The sequence below is a fragment of the Ctenocephalides felis genome, unplaced genomic scaffold, assembly GCF_003426905.1.
Source record: "Ctenocephalides felis isolate EL2017-DRISC unplaced genomic scaffold, ASM342690v1 CF-g0.4_SCAFFOLD_02869, whole genome shotgun sequence".
In the NCBI taxonomy this organism is placed as follows: domain Eukaryota; kingdom Metazoa; phylum Arthropoda; class Insecta; order Siphonaptera; family Pulicidae; genus Ctenocephalides; species Ctenocephalides felis.
The window spans coordinates 2,317-20,178 of NW_020539023.1; the positions used below are offsets into that span (position 1 = coordinate 2,317).

General features: G+C 31.0%; 1 pseudogene; it reads left to right on the forward strand.

Moving 5' to 3' along the window:
• The first annotated feature begins 491 nt into the window (after window positions 1-491).
• Window positions 492-4,358, forward strand: LOC113381404 (annotated as a pseudogene).
• Window positions 4,359-17,862: the final 13,504 nt, after the last annotated feature.

Here is a 17,862-nt window from a genome sequence, read left to right on the forward strand (position 1 = left end):
AATAAAACACAAACAAAAAAAGTTAAAATCAAATAACAACAAATGATCAACAAAAAAGTTTTGGATTTGTTTTTATTTTATTTTCCCAAGTTTTTTTTTAATTTGTGGTGATGTGGTGAACAAAAGTTGTGTGGTGACTTGTTTTTTGGATACAGTGACTCCAGGATTAACCAGGATACTAGATAGTATGATTAATTAAGATATATTTTACTGTATTATTTAAGTATTATGTATTAGTATATATTTTATATAATTTTGTTAAATTTTAGACAAAATGGCTACGCCCAAATTTTTATCCTATTATTTTTGTGGTACATGGTGTCCATTCTTTGTGTCAATACGAAAAGGATGAGACTACCAAAGTGTTATCCGAAACCCAAATGTCGTGTAAAATCAGGACGTTGGAACGTAGTTCCGAAAACTTTTCAAATTTAGGTGTCACCGTCCAAAAATTAGAAATTTTGACCAAATTCAACGTATCTTGTAACGAGATGTTGCTCTTCGAGAGCAACATCGGGGACGGTTTGTTCCTGATATTCCAGGCTTTAAATGAGTTGAATATAGAAAATTGTAAGTTTTATTCTTACCTAAATTTGCATTTCACGGTTTGAGCCAACTTAAAAAACTATCAGTGAAATCTAATAACCAACTCTGGGGCGCTAATAAAAACTTGAACATATCCCAAGAGTCGTTCCAGGGTTTGAACGAACTCCAAAGCCTAAACCTGGCAGGTAATAATATAAATTTGTTGCAACAGAATACTTTGTGTCCTTTAAAATCTTTGCAGACCTTAAATTTGACTGATAATCGTATCAAATCTGCAAACGAGTTAGGGTTTTCTGCAGGTGCAGAACGTTGTTCTGGAGGCGAAGAATTGGTGACTTTGGATCTGAGTTACAACAGGTTGGCAAATATTGGTGATTTTTGGCAAATTTCGAAATTAAGGCGTTTGCAACAACTGCACTTGCAACATAATAATATTACAGACGTGTCCAGTGAAAGTTTGATAGGTTTGACTAGTCTAAGGATCCTAAATTTGTCGTTCAACAAACTTGAAAGTTTACCAAATTTCTTGTTATTCAATTCAAGAGAAATCAGGGAGATTCATTTGCAAAACAATTTGTTATTCGAGTTACCCAAAGGTTTGTTTCATCGTTTGGAACAACTTTTGGTGCTTGATTTGAGTTTAATCAACTGTCCAGCCATCATATTGATGAAAATATTTTTACAGGTTTGATCAGACTTATTGTTTTGAATTTATCCAACAACGCGTTGACACGTATAGACTCCAAAACCTTCAAAGATTTGTTCTTTCTACAAATTTTGGATTTAAAAACAACTCCATCGGATACGTTGACGAAAACGCTTTCCTACCTATGTACAACTTGCATACCTTAAACTTGGCTGAAAACAGGTTGCACCAAATCGATAACAACTTGTTCAACGGTTTATTTGTTTTAAGCAAACTGACTTTAAATAACAACTTGATCAACTCCATAGACATCAACGCTTTTAAAAATTGCTCGGATTTAAAACAACTCGATTTGAGTTCTAACCAAATCACCAGGATTCCTAAAGCAATCCAGGATTTGCAGATGCTTAAAAGTTTAGACTTGGGCGAAAACTTGATTGAAAATGTTGAGAACGACAGTTTCAAAAATTTAAACCAACTTACAGGTTTGAGGTTAATAGACAATCGTATAGGCAACTTGTCCAAACCAATGTTCCAAAATTTACCAAACTTGCAGGTTTTGAATTTGGCTAAAAACAAAATCCAGCAAATTGATAGGGATACTTTTGATGGTAACCAGAATTTAGAAGCTATACGCCTGGATAAAAATTTTCTAATGGACGTTGATGGTATTTTTTCAAGTCTGTTGAACCTACTGTGGTTGAATTTGTCGGAGAACAATTTGATTTGGTTTGATTACGCTTTTGTACCATTTAACCTAAAGTGGTTGGATATCCACAACAACTATATAGAAGTTTTGGGTAACTACTACAAAATCCAGGACAAGTTGAAACTAAAAACTTTAGATGCTAGTCATAACAGATTGACGGAAATTTCTAACCTGAACATACCTGATAGCGTAGAATTATTGTTTATAAATAATAATTTTATTAGGAAAATCCACGCTAACTGTTTTTACTATAAAAAGTACCTAACCAGGATTGATTTGTACGCGAATGAAATCAAACAAATGGATTTGAATAGTTTGAAGTTGCCTAAGGTTTTGGAAAACTCTGGTGGCAAAACCAACACAGAAATTTACCTAAGTGGTAACCCTTTCCGTTGTGATTGCAGCATGGACTTTTTGCTAAATATAAATAATATTTCCAACAACGATTTGATAACGCACAGGTATCCCAAAATCATGGACTCGGAGAACATTGTGTGCAACGTTGAAAACAATGTAAGAACCAGCAAAACTTTACAACTAAAAACAATGAAATCCTCAAACTTCTTGTGCGAGTATAAGTCCCACTGTTTCGTCTTGTGCCATTGTTGTGACTTTTTTGCTTGCGATTGTGAAATGATATGCCCATCAAACTGCAAATGTCTAAACAATCTCAACTGGTCCACCAATATTGTAGATTGTGGAAGTTCTGCCAATAATGGCACCAGTAGTACAGAGATACCAAAAAATATACCCTTTTACGCAACTGAAATTTATTTGGATGGTAATAATTTCCAGAAACTTGACAACCATGTTTTTATTGGACGCAAAAACTTGCAAAAGTTGTATTTGAACTCGAGCAACGTCGAGGTGATTAGTAATGAAACTTTTGCTGGTTTACTCAACTTGCAAACTTTGGACTTGTCTAATAATAAACTACAAGTGTTTGAGGGTTTTGAATTTGTTAACTTGGACGCGTTAAAAGAACTATATTTACAAAATAATCAGTTAACCCATATTGATAACACGACTTTCAAGGGCTTGACCAGTCTGGAGGTTTTAAGACTGGATGGCAACAAATTAGTCAACTTCGTTGACTTGAACATGAAAACCATGCAAAAAATTTGGCTAGGTTCAAACCAGTATGCATGCTGTTGCAAAAACTTGCAAAAAGTCGCTAGTTTTGTCCAAAACAACCTGCTAAAAATCCAAGACTTATCCAATTTACACTGCGTTTCAGATGGCGTCATCCAACGTTTGAACATCGAATCCGACAAAAACGTTTGCTCAGAATTCTACGTCAAAAACAGTGAAATTTTACAAGACTACATCTACTTACTAGCCACTGTACTCATTCTATTCCTTCTAGTAATCTTCAGCATCCTACTATGCTTTGTTTTTAGAAAAAGTTTGAAAATCTGTCTGCACTCCAAATTTGGTGTCACCTTATTCGACCAACCAGAATTCGATAACTTGTTGTACGATGTAATGATTTTGTACAGTGAAAAGGATTTGGAGTATTTGCAGAAGTATGTTTTGGTGAATTTGAAGGATAAGTTTAAGATTTGTTTGTTGCATCGTGATGGACAAGGTACAAGTGTTCAAGAGAATTCTGAGAACTCCAAACGCCTAGTTTTGATTTTAACGCGCAACTTTTTGCAAACTGAGTGGATTAAACCGAATTTGCGCCAGGTTTTTAGAAATTTAGCAATCCAGAAACGTCTGGTAGTATTAAAGGACCAGAAACTACACAGGCATGACCTGGATGAAGACTTCAAACCCTTTTTGAAGACTGCTAAAGATGTGATATCCACTGATGATAAAAACTTTACAAAACGCTTGCTGTACAATTTACCGAAAGTTGGTAAGAATTTGCAGCAGCTGCAAAAACTGGCAGCAACTACTTATACTTTAGAGAATAACACGACAACAGGTGCCATTAGGCAACAGAATTGTGTCAACGTAAACGCCAAGGCTGATATGTACGATTTTGAAAACTACGAAGAAAACAATTACTCGTCTGCGACGACTTGTACGCCTTCTCCAAAATTTGCCAAAAAGAACATGAGGAAGTTCCAGGAAAAGGAAAAACCTTACACGCAACGTCCAAATTCCTCAAATGCCACTGAACACATCTACTCCAGCATAGACTCCGATTATTCCACCTTAGAACGGAGAAATCTACGCCAAAATAACTTCGATCCAAATTTCGGTCAGCATCCTTCTAATTTTGGTCAACTGCCTCCGAATTTTGGACAAGTTCCTCCGCCTAATTTTAGGCAAATTGGCCCTAGTTGGGTGGGTCAATTCACGCCCAATAGGGCGAATAGTCCTAATAATTTCTTAGATAGGCAGTCGCCCAATTTTATGAATCAGAATTTTAATCATAGTTTAAGACAGGCCAGTCAGAGGGGCAGGGGCGGTGATAATTCTAGGCATGTCCAGGCTTATCTGGTCTGATTTAAGGATAAAAAATTAGGGAAAGGGAAATTTTTGCCAAGGAAAGTATGGATGGATTGATGGGTACGATGATTGAGCCTAAATTTGTTTTAAACTGGTAAAATAGGTTGTCGAGGAAGCCTAAATATTTTTATGTCTGTAGGTTTCGTTTTAGACTTTCAGGATTTAGAGCCAAAATTTCTGGCCAAATCTTTTCGTTCCCCAAAATTTTGGAGTCAACAAGCCTAATTGTTCCTGGTTTTTGTTCAGTTTTGAATCAGTTGATCAGGTTTGTCCAGTTTCATAGATTTTATGACTTAGACATCTTGTAATAGGTTTCAGGATTTAGAAAGATAAATTTAAGCCTAAAATTTTACACTAATCCGAGATCTAGATTCAAGTTTTCGAATAAATGAAACAATTTAAAATAAAAAAAAACATTTATTAAATTAAAAAAAAATATTAGATACATCCTTGATGATATCAATTTTAGTTTTAAAAATAATTAAGCTAAGCCGCGAGTATTTTCTATTTCGAGTAGTTTCAATTAATTAATTTTGAAAATCTTAATTATTTTTTTGTTTGATAAAATGTGATTTCAAAAATATTTAAATATCTTCAATTTCCTTGACTTGTCCATTCATCTATAGTTATAGAAAATTTTTGTCCTTTATTTTTCATACAGTTTATTTCATTTATAGTTTCATGTTTCATAGATTTGTAAAAGTTGTAAATAAGTTCCATAACTCTAGAATTATTCTGTGGTAAGCAATTTCGTTTTTGTAATGACTCTCTTATAAACGAGCTATTTATTATGCAATTAATTGATAGTCCATCTAATGCAGCGAGCTTTGACACTATTTCTTTTAACCTAGTTTTTTTCACAAAATTAAAAATAAGTGGTTGTGTACATGCAGTGGCGTACCTAGGGGGGGGCGGTGGGGGCGGTCCGCCCCGGGCGGCACTTATTTTGGGGCGGCATTTTTTAATTTACCTATAGTTGTAAAAAGCAACTTATTCATTTCTAGTTATAGTAATTGGCCAAAAACCGAAAATGAAAATTTTTGCATTTCTTCACGTTTTGAAGGTTTCGCATACCTCAAAAATGCATGTGTGTGTTTTGTGTGTCCGCATTTTTTCGTTCACGTTTTCGGGCGCACGGATGCATCGATTCGAATGGTTAAAAAAACATTCGATGCCTAATAATAGGGAGATGAATGGTGCTGATTAGTTTTTGGCAAAGGCAGGTCCAATCCGTTTCGGAGATACCTAGCAAAATGTGCAAAAATACCTGTTTTTGAGAGAACTAAGCATCCGATTTGAATAATTTAAAAAGCATTCGATTCGTATTGATAAGGAGACGTGCTGATTAGTTTTTGGCGAAGGCAGGTCCGAAAAGTGCCAAAAATGGTAACTCAGTTTTTAAGAGAACGGAGCGATTTTAATAATTCATAAAACATTTACTTGTATTGACGAAATGAAGAACTGATTAAATTTTTGGGAAGGCAGGTCCAGCGGTTATAGACTCTCAATAAAAATAAGTTAAAAACGCGTCATTTGGCGATCAAAAATGTTTATTGGACAAATGTACATCAAATTATCAGATATTTTAGTATCAGAAATTTTAGAGATTTTAATATTGCGTAACTTTTTTGGGTTCCGTACCAAGATTTTTAATTTTGAAGTTTATTTATATGGTTTAGACAAATGTCTTCGACGTTTTCGACTGTATGGAATAACCGATTTATAAAATTGAAAAATCATTCGGTTCGTACTCGATTGCGAGGCGTTTTTGCAAAAGGCAATTTTGCGGTTTTGGAATGTAAAAATGATTATGCAGTTTTTGAGAGAACGAATCATCCGATTATATTAATTCAAAAAACATTTTGCTTGAGTAGGCAGTGTGCAAAAAATGCATTTACAAAAAATTTAATAATTTTGTAAATTTTCAAAAAAAAAATAGAAATTTTCAAAAAAGTTCAATTTTTGAAAAATTTTTTCGTTTTCAAAAAAAAAAAATCTCACAAAAATTTGAGAATATTTCGAAAATTTAAAAAAAAAATCGAATATTTTCAAAAATTTCCAAATTCTCAAAATATTTATAAAAAACGTTTTTTTTAAATTCCAAAAAATGGACTCGTTCATAAAAATACGCTCGACGCTCAATTTAAAAAGCACTTAAAAGTTATTACACAGTATGTAATGAATAATCTATTTAAAATTATTCAAAAGCAATTATTAAGAAAATAATTAATAATTATTTTCTTTCCTCGAATTTTTAATTACGGTACGGGAAGTTCCAGCAATTTGCCTTAAGGCACGATGCCATGCGCTCCACTAGTATTAATATGTTAACGAGTGCATATAAAAAAATTACTCTGAGTATTAATTAATATTGATTAAATAACTTAATAATTTATTAACTTTCCGCAGGGTAAGTTATAGACTATAGTAATCGCAAAAAAATCGAAGGTGGAAATTTTTATATATCTTTACGTTTCAAAAGTTTCTGAATTTTGGCATACCTTAGAAAAAATGGATGTTTTTAGATACAAACTTTCGTCGATAATTGTAGGAACACGCATCAACCGATTTGAACAAAACATTCTATTCGTGCTGATAAGACGTGCTAATTAGTTTTTGATAAAGGCAGGTCCAGCTGTTTCAAAGATAATGAACAAAAAAGCCAAAATTTGTAATTTAGTTTTTGAGAAAACGAAGCGTCCGATTTAAATAATTCAATTCAATTCATTGTATTACCTAAACGAAGAACTGTTTTTGGGAAGACAGGTCTAGTAGTTACAGAGATTCAATAAGAAAAAATAAAAAGACATTTGGCGGTCCAAAATGATCATAAGGTATTTTAGATATACACGTCAAATTATCTGATATTTTCTAGAGATTTTAATAATAAGAATAAATTTAATTTGCATTTCTATGGGTTTCGTATCAATGTCTATCCGTTAGACTGCAACGCGACGCTTACGCGCTTCGATATTTTGTCCCCAAAACAGCTACGCAGCGCGATTGATTTGAAAAAAAAATTACAAATTTTCAAAAAATTTCAAAATATAAAAAAAACAGATTTTTCAAAAAAGTCAATTTTTTCCAAAATTTTTAAAATTCTTTTTTTCAAAGTTTTCAAAAAAATTTTAACCTTTTTTAAAAAATTTATGTTTCGGTACGGGAAGTTCCAGCAATTTGCCTTAATGCACGATGCCATGCGCGACTAGTTTATTTATATTAATTAAAAAAAAAACACTATTTGTAATAGAAAGGGCGGCAATCTGGAGATCGCCCCGGGCGGCAAATGTTCTAGGTACGCCACTGTGTACATGTTTGCAAAGTCGAGCCGGCATCTGACAATTTTTTTTCGTTTTTTTATCGTGTACTGTTTTCAAATGATTATGTATATTGCTTGTGCTTGATCCTTTGCAAGAAAGCATTTTATTGCAATAAATATAACGCGCTTTTTCTTTGTCTACTTTTTTTGAAATAATTCCACACGTCTGACATTTTAGACTACAAAAATATAAACAGTTTAAATAATAATATATTTTTTATGATAATAAAATATGTTATCTACTAACATTTTGTATTATATCTGTATGAAATATCGATTAATGCCACTGAACACTGAATACTGAACTTAAAAACTGCACATAAAGAAACAAGAAGTCCATTGATCTGAATTAATATAAACACTCGTATAAACATTAGAATTAATATACGAGTATATGTTACGGTAAATGTGCACTCTCGGTGAATGTGCACATTCACCGGTAAATGTGCACATTCCCCAAAACGCTAGGTGAATGTGGCGTGTTCTCAAACAATCAAATTAAAACAATGGTGTACGTGCGTACTTGGATCGGTCTTATGAACATCTAGCGTGTTTGACGCATGCGCAATAAAGACTATGCGCGAAATACGTCAAGCATGTTACAAATTTTGTACCAAAATGGTGTTATGGTGATAAATGATTAATAACATTCTGTTGAAGATTTGTTCATTTTGATCAAGATATATAATAGTAGTTGAATAGTAAAGTAGTGAATAGTGAATAGTGATAACTGAATAGTTAATAGTAAATAGTGAATAGATATTAGCAAATAGGAAATCATTATTAGTAAACAGTGAATTAAGAATAGTTAAATAGGTAATAGTTAATGGTTAAATAGTTAATAGTTATTAATTAAATAGTTAATAGTTCATAGTTAATAGTTAATAAATAAATTGTTAATTGATCAATAGTAATAAACAATGGGTATTAATATGCATATGACTAAAATAATTAATATAAATATGAATATAAATATAAATATAAATATAAATATAAATATAAATATAAATATAAATATAAATATAAATATAAATATAAATATAATATAAATAAAATAAATATAAATATAAATATAAATATAAATATAAATATAAATATAAATATAAATATAAATATAAATATAAATATAAATATAAATATAAATATAAATATAAATATAAATATAAATATAAATATAAATATAAATATAAATATAAATATAAATATAAATATAAATATAAATATAAATATAAATATAAATATAAATATAAATATAAATATAAATATAAATATAAATATAAATATGAATATAAATATGAATATAAATATGAATATGAATATAAATATGAATATAAATATAAATATATGAATTAGTATTTTACCCGCACGTGCGCACGCGCGCGCGTTGAACTCACATTCGCCAAATGAGCCGGTAAATGTGCACATTCACCGGTGAATGTGCACATTCACCGAAATATGCACATTTACCGTAACATATACATTAGACAAAAGATAATACAAAACCTTTCTGGGAACCATGGCAGACTGATAAGATTCCAAACGCTTTTGAACCGATATGATTCCAAGAATCAAAACGCTTCTATATAATTTTTATATTTGGCTATATTTGTCATTTTCCATTTATACAGTAAAAACCGACTTTTTTTTTACTAAAATCCGGTTTTCGAATTTCATAAATTTCGTCAAAAAACCGGTTTTTGAAAACCGACAAACCCTAATTGGAGGACGTACACATGGATATATTATTAAGTTAAAATTAGTCTATAATACATTAGGCTGGTAGTTTACTATTTTTTATTTTAAAAATGGGTGGGGAAGACGGCAAGGACCTTCCAATTCGCATATATTTCGCGTTTTTCCGCAATTATTTAATATTAATTCATATAACAATACTTAATACACAAATTTATGAACTTTATAAGTGCACTCCTCTATAAGCTTCATAGTGCTGGGAACCTATGAAGTTAAAGTATTTACATGGTGGATCTTAGGGGGGTACATTATGTAATTACTTTTTTTTCTTTTTTCTTTGTTTTTCCTTTTTTTTTCTTCTCCTAATTACAAAATTACCATAGTACATTACAATTTTACCTTTAATTTCTAACAGGTTCTTGCATCGTCTACGGTTTTTTTCTAAAGAACATCTTCATATACATTTAATCATCTCGTAGGGTATTTTTCATGTTATATTCGTATCATTTAAGTTGGGCTTAGTAAATTAGCTTAGTTAATTAACTTCCCGAAGGAGAAGTTTATGTTTTCATCAAAAAATCCGATTCGCTAATTTTATGTTTTCCCGACGTTTCAAGCCATTCTGAATCGAATGAGACCAAATTTGGAAAAAGTATGTGTGTGTGTGTGTGTGTGTGTGTGTGTGTGTGTATGTGTGTGTGTGCGTGTGCACCAACAGATTTTTTGCCGTAAATTGACGTTTTCTCGAAAACGGCTGGGTCGATTTCAAAAATTTAAAAGCCATTCGATGTATCTCGACGAGAACTATTGTTTGTCAGTTTTGTGCGACGATCGGCCAAGCCGTTTCTTTATAAATGGCAGAAAAGTGAAAAATTTTTCGTCTACGTTTTAGCCCGAAATTCTGAATCGATTTTGAAAATTCAAAAACCGTTCGAAAGATATTGGTTGGGAATCGTGCTGATTAGTTTTTGGTAGAGATCGGCCGGGCCGTTTTCTTGTAATAAAGTTTTTAAAAAAAAAATTTTGACGATTTTTATGATTATTTTTTTGACGAAAGATACCATAGTTTTCTAGGTCATACTAAAATATTACGGCCCTACGACAACTGGTTCAGCTTTAAAAATTCGTCAAAGTTTGCAAAAATCAGTATGGTCTTTTTGGCATTTGTCAAAATTAGACTTTTGATCGACGTTTTCTCAAAAACGCCTGAACCGATTTTAGAAATTTAAAAGCCATTTGATGTATTTCGGTGAGGACTATCGTTTGTCAGTTTTGTGCAACGATCTGACAAGCCGTTTCTTTGTAATTCGAAAAAACTTTTCGTACATATTTAAGCTCATCCTACCGAACCGATTTTAAAAAATCAAAAACTGTTCGAAAGATATTAGTTGGGAATGATGCTGATTGATTTTAGGTGAAAATCTACCGAGCCGTTTTCTTGTAATTAACTGTTGAAAAAAAGTGTTAAATTTTCGTCGACATTTAAGCTCATCCTACCGAACCGATTTTGAAAAATCAAAAACTGTTCGAAAGATATTAGTTGGGAATGATGCTGATTAATTTTAGGTGAAAATCTACCGAGCCATTTTCTTGTAATTAACTGTTGAAAAAAGTGTTAAATTTTCGTCGACATTTAAGCTCATCCTACCGAACCGATTTTGAAAAATCAAAAACTGTTCGAAAGATATTAGTTGGGAATGATGCTGATTAATTTTAGTTGAAAATCTACCAAGCCGTTTTCTTGTAATTAACTGTTGAAAAAAAGTGTTAAATTTTCGTCGACATTTAAGCTCATCCTACCGAACCGATTTTGAAAAATCAAAAACTGTTCGAAAGATATTAGTTGGGAATGATGCTGATTAATTTTAGGTGAAAATCTACCGAGCCATTTTCTTGTAATTAACTGTTGAAAAAAGTGTTAAATTTTCGTCGACATTTAGGCTCATCCTACCGAACCGATTTTGAAAAATCAAAAACTGTTCGAAAGATATTAGTTGGGAATGATGCTGATTAATTTTAGTTGAAAATCTACCAAGCCGTTTTCTTGTAATTAACTGTTGAAAAAAAGTGTTAAATTTTCGTCGACATTTAAGCTCATCCTACCGAACCGATTTTGAAAAATCAAAAACTGTTCGAAAGATATTAGTTGGGAATGATGCTGATTAATTTTAGGTGAAAATCTACCGAGCCATTTTCTTGTAATTAACTGTTGAAAAAAAGTGTTAAATTTTCGTCGACATTTAAGCTCATCCTACCGAACCGATTTTGAAAAATCAAAAACTGTTCGAAAGATATTAGTTGGGAATGATGCTGATTAATTTTAGGTGAAAATCTACCGAGCCGTTTTCTTGTAATTAACTGTTGAAAAAAAGTGTTAAATTTTCGTAGACATTTAAGCTCATCCTACCGAACCGATTTTGAAAAATCAAAAACTGTTCGAAAGATATTAGTTGGGAATGATGCTGATTAATTTTAGGTGAAAATCTACCGAGCCGTTTTCTTGTAATTAACTGTTGAAAAAAAGTGTTAAATTTTCGTCGACATTTAAGCTCATCCTACCGAACCGATTTTAAAATATCAAAAACTGTTCGAAAGATATTAGTTGGGAATGGTACTGATAAATTTTAGGTGAAAATCTACCGAGCCGTTTTCTTGTAATTAACTGTTGAAAAAAAGTGTTAAATTTTCGTCGACATTTAAGCTCATCCTACCGAACCGATTTTAAAATATCAAAAACTGTTCGAAATATATTAGTTGGAAATGGTACTGATTAATTTTAGGTGAAAATCTACCGAGCCGTTTTCTTGTAATTAACTGTTGAAAAAAAAATTTAAGCCGATTTTCATGAAAATTTTTTTTGGCGATATACATCATGGTCTTATAGAACTTATTGTAATATTACGGCCTAACGACAAGTAGTTTAATTTTAAAAATTCGTCAAAGTTTGCTAAAATTATTATCGTTTTTTTTTAAAGTAGGATTAATGAAGTATATTATTTGCACATTTTTTTTGATTAAGTCGATTATTTACACATTTCGGGAAGTTCATGTAACTTGCCTCAAGGCTAAATACCAAACCAACTAGTTAATTTAAGTTATTTTGTAAGTGGACTAGGGCTGTACACAATTTGTACGGCGACACGACATTAAAAAAAAAGCGCCTGGCAACTATACCTCCTGGGTGGTGTGAAAAATAGTTGCATCTTAGCTATAAGTATAATAATTATCAATTTAATTATTTTATTAATTATATTTAATTAATATATAAATGTGTAATGAAAAATGTACAATACGCTGCTGTTAAATGTCCAAACATTCAATATAATAAAACTTTTAAAATAATCTTTGTTTTTCAATCTGAAAACCTCCAATTTTTTCAGGTAAAATTAATATTTAATGAATAATTTAATTTTTTTTAAATTTTATTACGTTTTGAACAAGTGTGTTGTTTGGATAATAATATCATATTATTATGGGTTCTAATATTATGTCCAATTGTATTTTTTTCCCTCATTTTTTTTTATTTTGAATTTTATTTTACTAATATAGAACTAACCTGATTTTCAGTACTTGTAACATATTACTATTAGTAATAGGAGAATTATAATTGGACATAATATTATAATCCATAATAATATAATAATATTATTGATTTTGCAATATTTTGTCATAAAATATTGGTTCGATACCATAAAAATATCAACGTTCCATTGCTGCATATTTTCATCACATAATTAATGAATAGTTACTGATGATTTAATTATTTAAATTGAAACTTATTCAAAAGTTAGTTTAATAATTTGCTTGCTTTTTTGTGCTGAGATTAGTCCTAAGAAAAAGTATTTGCCACAGTAACCGGTATGCCAAAATAAATGATAGAGTATATTCTGAACTTTTTTAATTAATCTAATCTTGTAAAAATTTAATTATTGAAAATGCACTTTAGTATGAATTCATAAAATCTGTTAATGGTTGTTTACAAATTTCAACATTTTTAATACATATTTATATTTATAAATAGCTTGTTTTTAATAAATAAATTTATTCAACTTACATTGATTGTCTATTTCAAAATTAATGACACTCTTAAGCTATATGTTATTTACAATTTCAAGATACAATAATGAAAATCCTAATTTTTTTTCTCGTTTACTATGGATATTTATTTAGAATTTTTTTTTACCTAGGAATAAAAATCTTGAACTAGAATTTATTTCGATTGTTTTTAAATTTATTATCCTTAGCTTTAAATTTTATTACATCTTAATTTTTTAAAAAGTGTTTTTTTACAGGATTGTATATCAAGCAAATGTTTAAAAAATATCAATCTATGAAAAACGTCAGTATAATTTTATCACCTAAATTATTTCTAATATAGCAAATTAATTCAAAATGTTCTAAAGTAGTAAAACTTTCAATTCTGTTTTCTTTTGTTATCTATATTTATTTAAAACAGCATTTTGATTTTACTTATTTTGTTAAAAATAGGAATAGAAATCTTACGTAATTTTTGATTTTTTTTTATCGTAGGTCATTTTACAGACAATATTATCTAGTTTAACGAGATTTTTTTTTTTAAATGTCATCCACGTTGAAGGCCGAAATTACTGCAGCAGTGAAGGACCTTTTTTTTCGCGCCGTTAGAGATCGACTATAACTTAAAAAATATTTAATTTTTTTCTTCAAAAATTTTACTATCTATTCTTAAAACATGTGTAAATATATTCCTGAAATTTTGAAATGATTGATAAAGTATTTTTTTAATATAAATTCCCAAAAATCACCTTTTTTTAGGCGGTTACACTAGTTGTGCCCATTAAAAATGTAAAGTTTAGCCGTTTTCGAGTTTTAGCGGATCATTTCCTCGAGAGCTCCATTTTTATATATAAGATATATATATATATATATATATATACATAGCTGGGCATTAACTCGGTAATCCGTTAATCGTTAATTAACGAAGTTAACATTTTGATTAACGGATTAACTTTTAAGTTAACTTTTAAAAATGTTAACGGACACGTTAACTTCCGTTAAAATGCAAGAAGTCCGTTAATCGTTAATCTAATGCCTACTATTTACCGCACGGCACAGCTTTAGCCATAGGCTTTAGCCAATGCCTTATTAAACGGCATAGAGAAAAGATTTGGACTACTCCTGAATGATGAACAAAGCCAACTTGCCGCGGCATTTCACCCAAAGTTTCGGTTAATGTGGCTGGAAACGTATGACAGCAGTAGAGAGGAATGCAGTAAGAAAATGCACGGAAAAAAAGGTAGAAGATGCCTTATGGCAAGAAGTAGCGAAAAATTCGAAGGACAGAGATAGTTTAAGTGGCGGAGGGAGCAATGCGAGTAACAACGATGATGACGAGAAGGAAGACTTTTTCAATTCTGTCACTCAGTCTATAGAAAAACCAAAGAGCTACAAACTCTTTAAAGAACTAGCTGTAAGTGGAATTCTGTCTTAAGGCAATTAAGGCGTTGTGCCTTAAGGCAAATTGCTGGTACTTTCCGTACCTAAAATTATTATTTTTTTAAAAACGATTAACATTTTTGAAAAAAATTTACTTCGAAAAAATAAGATTTTTGAGAAACTATAAACTATTGGATAAAAAATTAATTTTTTTTGAAAAAAAAATGTTTTCTTTATTTTGACATATTTTGGAAGATCTGAACTTTTTTTCAAAGCAATTTTACTGCTTTAGGACTGCATAGAGACAAAATATAAAGCGCGTAAGCGCCGCGTCGCCGTCTAACAAATAAACATTGGTATGGAACCCAAAGGAATGCAAACAACTTATTGTTAAAATCTCTATAAAATATCTGACAATTTGATGTGCATATGTCTAATGATCATTTTGACCGCCAAATGGCATTTTTTTTTACTTTTTTCATTAGATCTCCGAAACCGCTAGACCTGCCTTCATGAAAAATTGATCAGTTCTTCATAATTGTCAATACAAGTAAAATGTTTTTTGAATTATTAAAATCGGACGCTCCGTTCTCTTAAAAACTGAGTTACCGTTTTTGGGTCAATTTTGCCCCATATATTCGGAACGGCTAGACCTGCCTTTGCCAAAAACTAATCAGCACGTCTTCTTGTCAATACGAATCGAATGTTCTTTGAATTATTCAAATCGGTTGATCCGTGTTCCCGAAATCGTCGACGAAAATTTGTATCCATACACATACATACAAACACACATACATTCATTTTTTCTAAGGTATGCCAAAATATTCAGAAACGTTTGAAACGTCGAGAAATGCAAAAATTTTCATTTTCGATTTTTTTGCGATTACTATAACTTGCCCTACGGGAAGTTAAAAAAAACTCTTTCCCTTTATTAACTTCCCGTAGGGTAAGTTATAGTAATAGCAAAAAAATCGAAAATGAAAATTTTTATATATCTTTACGTTTCAGAGGTTTCTGAACATTTTGGCATACCTTAGAAAAAATGGATGTATGTGTGTGTGTGTGTGTGTGTGTGTGTGTGTGTGTGGGTGTGTGTGTGTGTGCGTGTGTGTATGTATGTGCGGATACAAATTTTCGTCGACGATTTCGGGAACACGGATCAACCGATTTGAATAATTCAAAAAACATTCGATTCGTATCGATAAGGAGACGTGCTGATTAGTTTTTGGCGAAGGCAGGTCTAGCCGTTTCGGAAATACGGTGCAAAAAGTACCGGAAACGGTAACTCAGTTTTTGAGAGAACGGAGCGTCCGATTTTAATAATTCAAGAAACATTTTATTTGTATTGACAAGATAAAGAATTGATCAAATTTTCATAAAGGCAGGCCTAGCGGTTTCGGAGATCTAACAAAAAAAGTAAAAAAAAATGCTATTTGGCGGTCAAAAATGATCATTAGACATATGCACATCAAATTTTTAGATATTTTATAGAGATTTTAACAATAAGTATAAATTTTGTTTATTTTCCTATGGGTTCCGTATCAATGTTTACCCGTTAGACAGCGACGCCGCGCATACGCGCTTTATATTTTGTCTCTATGCAGTTAAAGCAGTGCGATTGCTTTGAAAAACAAGTTCAGATCTTCCAAAATATGTCAAAATAAAGAAAACATTTTTTTTTTCAAAAAAAAAAAAAATTAAAAAAATTTTTTTTTAAAAAAAAAAATTAAAAAAAAAGTAATTTTTTGTCCAATTTATAGTTTGTCAAAAATCTTATTTTTTCGAAGTAAATTTTTTTCAAAAATGTTAATCGTTTTTAAAAAAAATAATAATTTTTGGTACGGGAAGTTCCAGCAATTTGCCTTAAGGCACGATGCCCTAATTGCCTTAAGACAGAATTCCACTTACAGCTAGTTTAGAAAAAAAATCTTGTAAAAACAATATGCAATCATAAAACCGGAAAGTTGACCAATAGCGTTATCACGGTATGTGATAATTGTGCCATTTTCCTTATACACACGGAAGTGTGCATAAAACGCGCGAGGGGTTAAATTACACATTTGAATTATACAAGTATTTTGTTTTATTCATAACCTGTTAACTTCCAGAACCTAAACTAACTAGCTGTAACTGGAATTCTGTCTTAAGGCAATTAAGGCATCGTGCCTTAAGGCAAATTGCTGGAACTTCCCGTACCAAAAATTATTACTTTTTTAAAAACAATTAACATTTTTGAAAAAAAATTACGTTGAAAGAATAAGATTTTTGAGAAACTATAAATTGGACAAAAAATAACTTTTTTTTTGAAAAAAAAAAATTAAAAAAAAAGATTTTTTTTTAATTTTTTTTTTTTGTAAAAAAAGATTTTTTTTCTTTATTTTGACATATTGTGGAAGATCTGAACTTTTTTTCAAAGCAATCGTACTGCTTGAACTGTATAGGGACAAAATATAAAGCGCGTAAGCGCCGCGTCGCTGTCTAACGCATAAGCATTGGTACGGAACCCATAGGAATGTTAACAAAATGTATACTTATTGTTAAAATCTCTATAAAATATCTGATAATTTGATGTGCATATGTCTAATGATCATTTTTGACCGCCAAATGGCTCATTTTTTTACTTTTTTCTCCATATCTCCGAAACCGCTAGACCTACCTTCATGAAAATTTTATCGATTCCTCATGTTGTCAATACAAGTGAAATGTTTTTTGAATTATTCAAATCGGACGCTCCGTTCTCTTAAAAACTGAGTTACCGTTTTCGGCACTTTTTGTCCCGTATCTTCGGAACGGCTAGACCTGCCTTCGCCAAAAACTAATCAGCACGTCTCCTTATCAATACAAATCGAATGTTTTTTGAATTATTGAAATCGGTTGATCCGTGTTCCCGAAATCGTCGACGAAAATTTGTATCCGCACATACATACACACACGTACATACATACATACATACCAACACACACACATACATCCATTTTTTCTAAGGTATGCCAAAATGTTCAGGAACCTTTGAAACGTAAAGATATATAAAAATTTTCATTTTCGATTTTTTGCGATTACTATAACTTGCCCTAC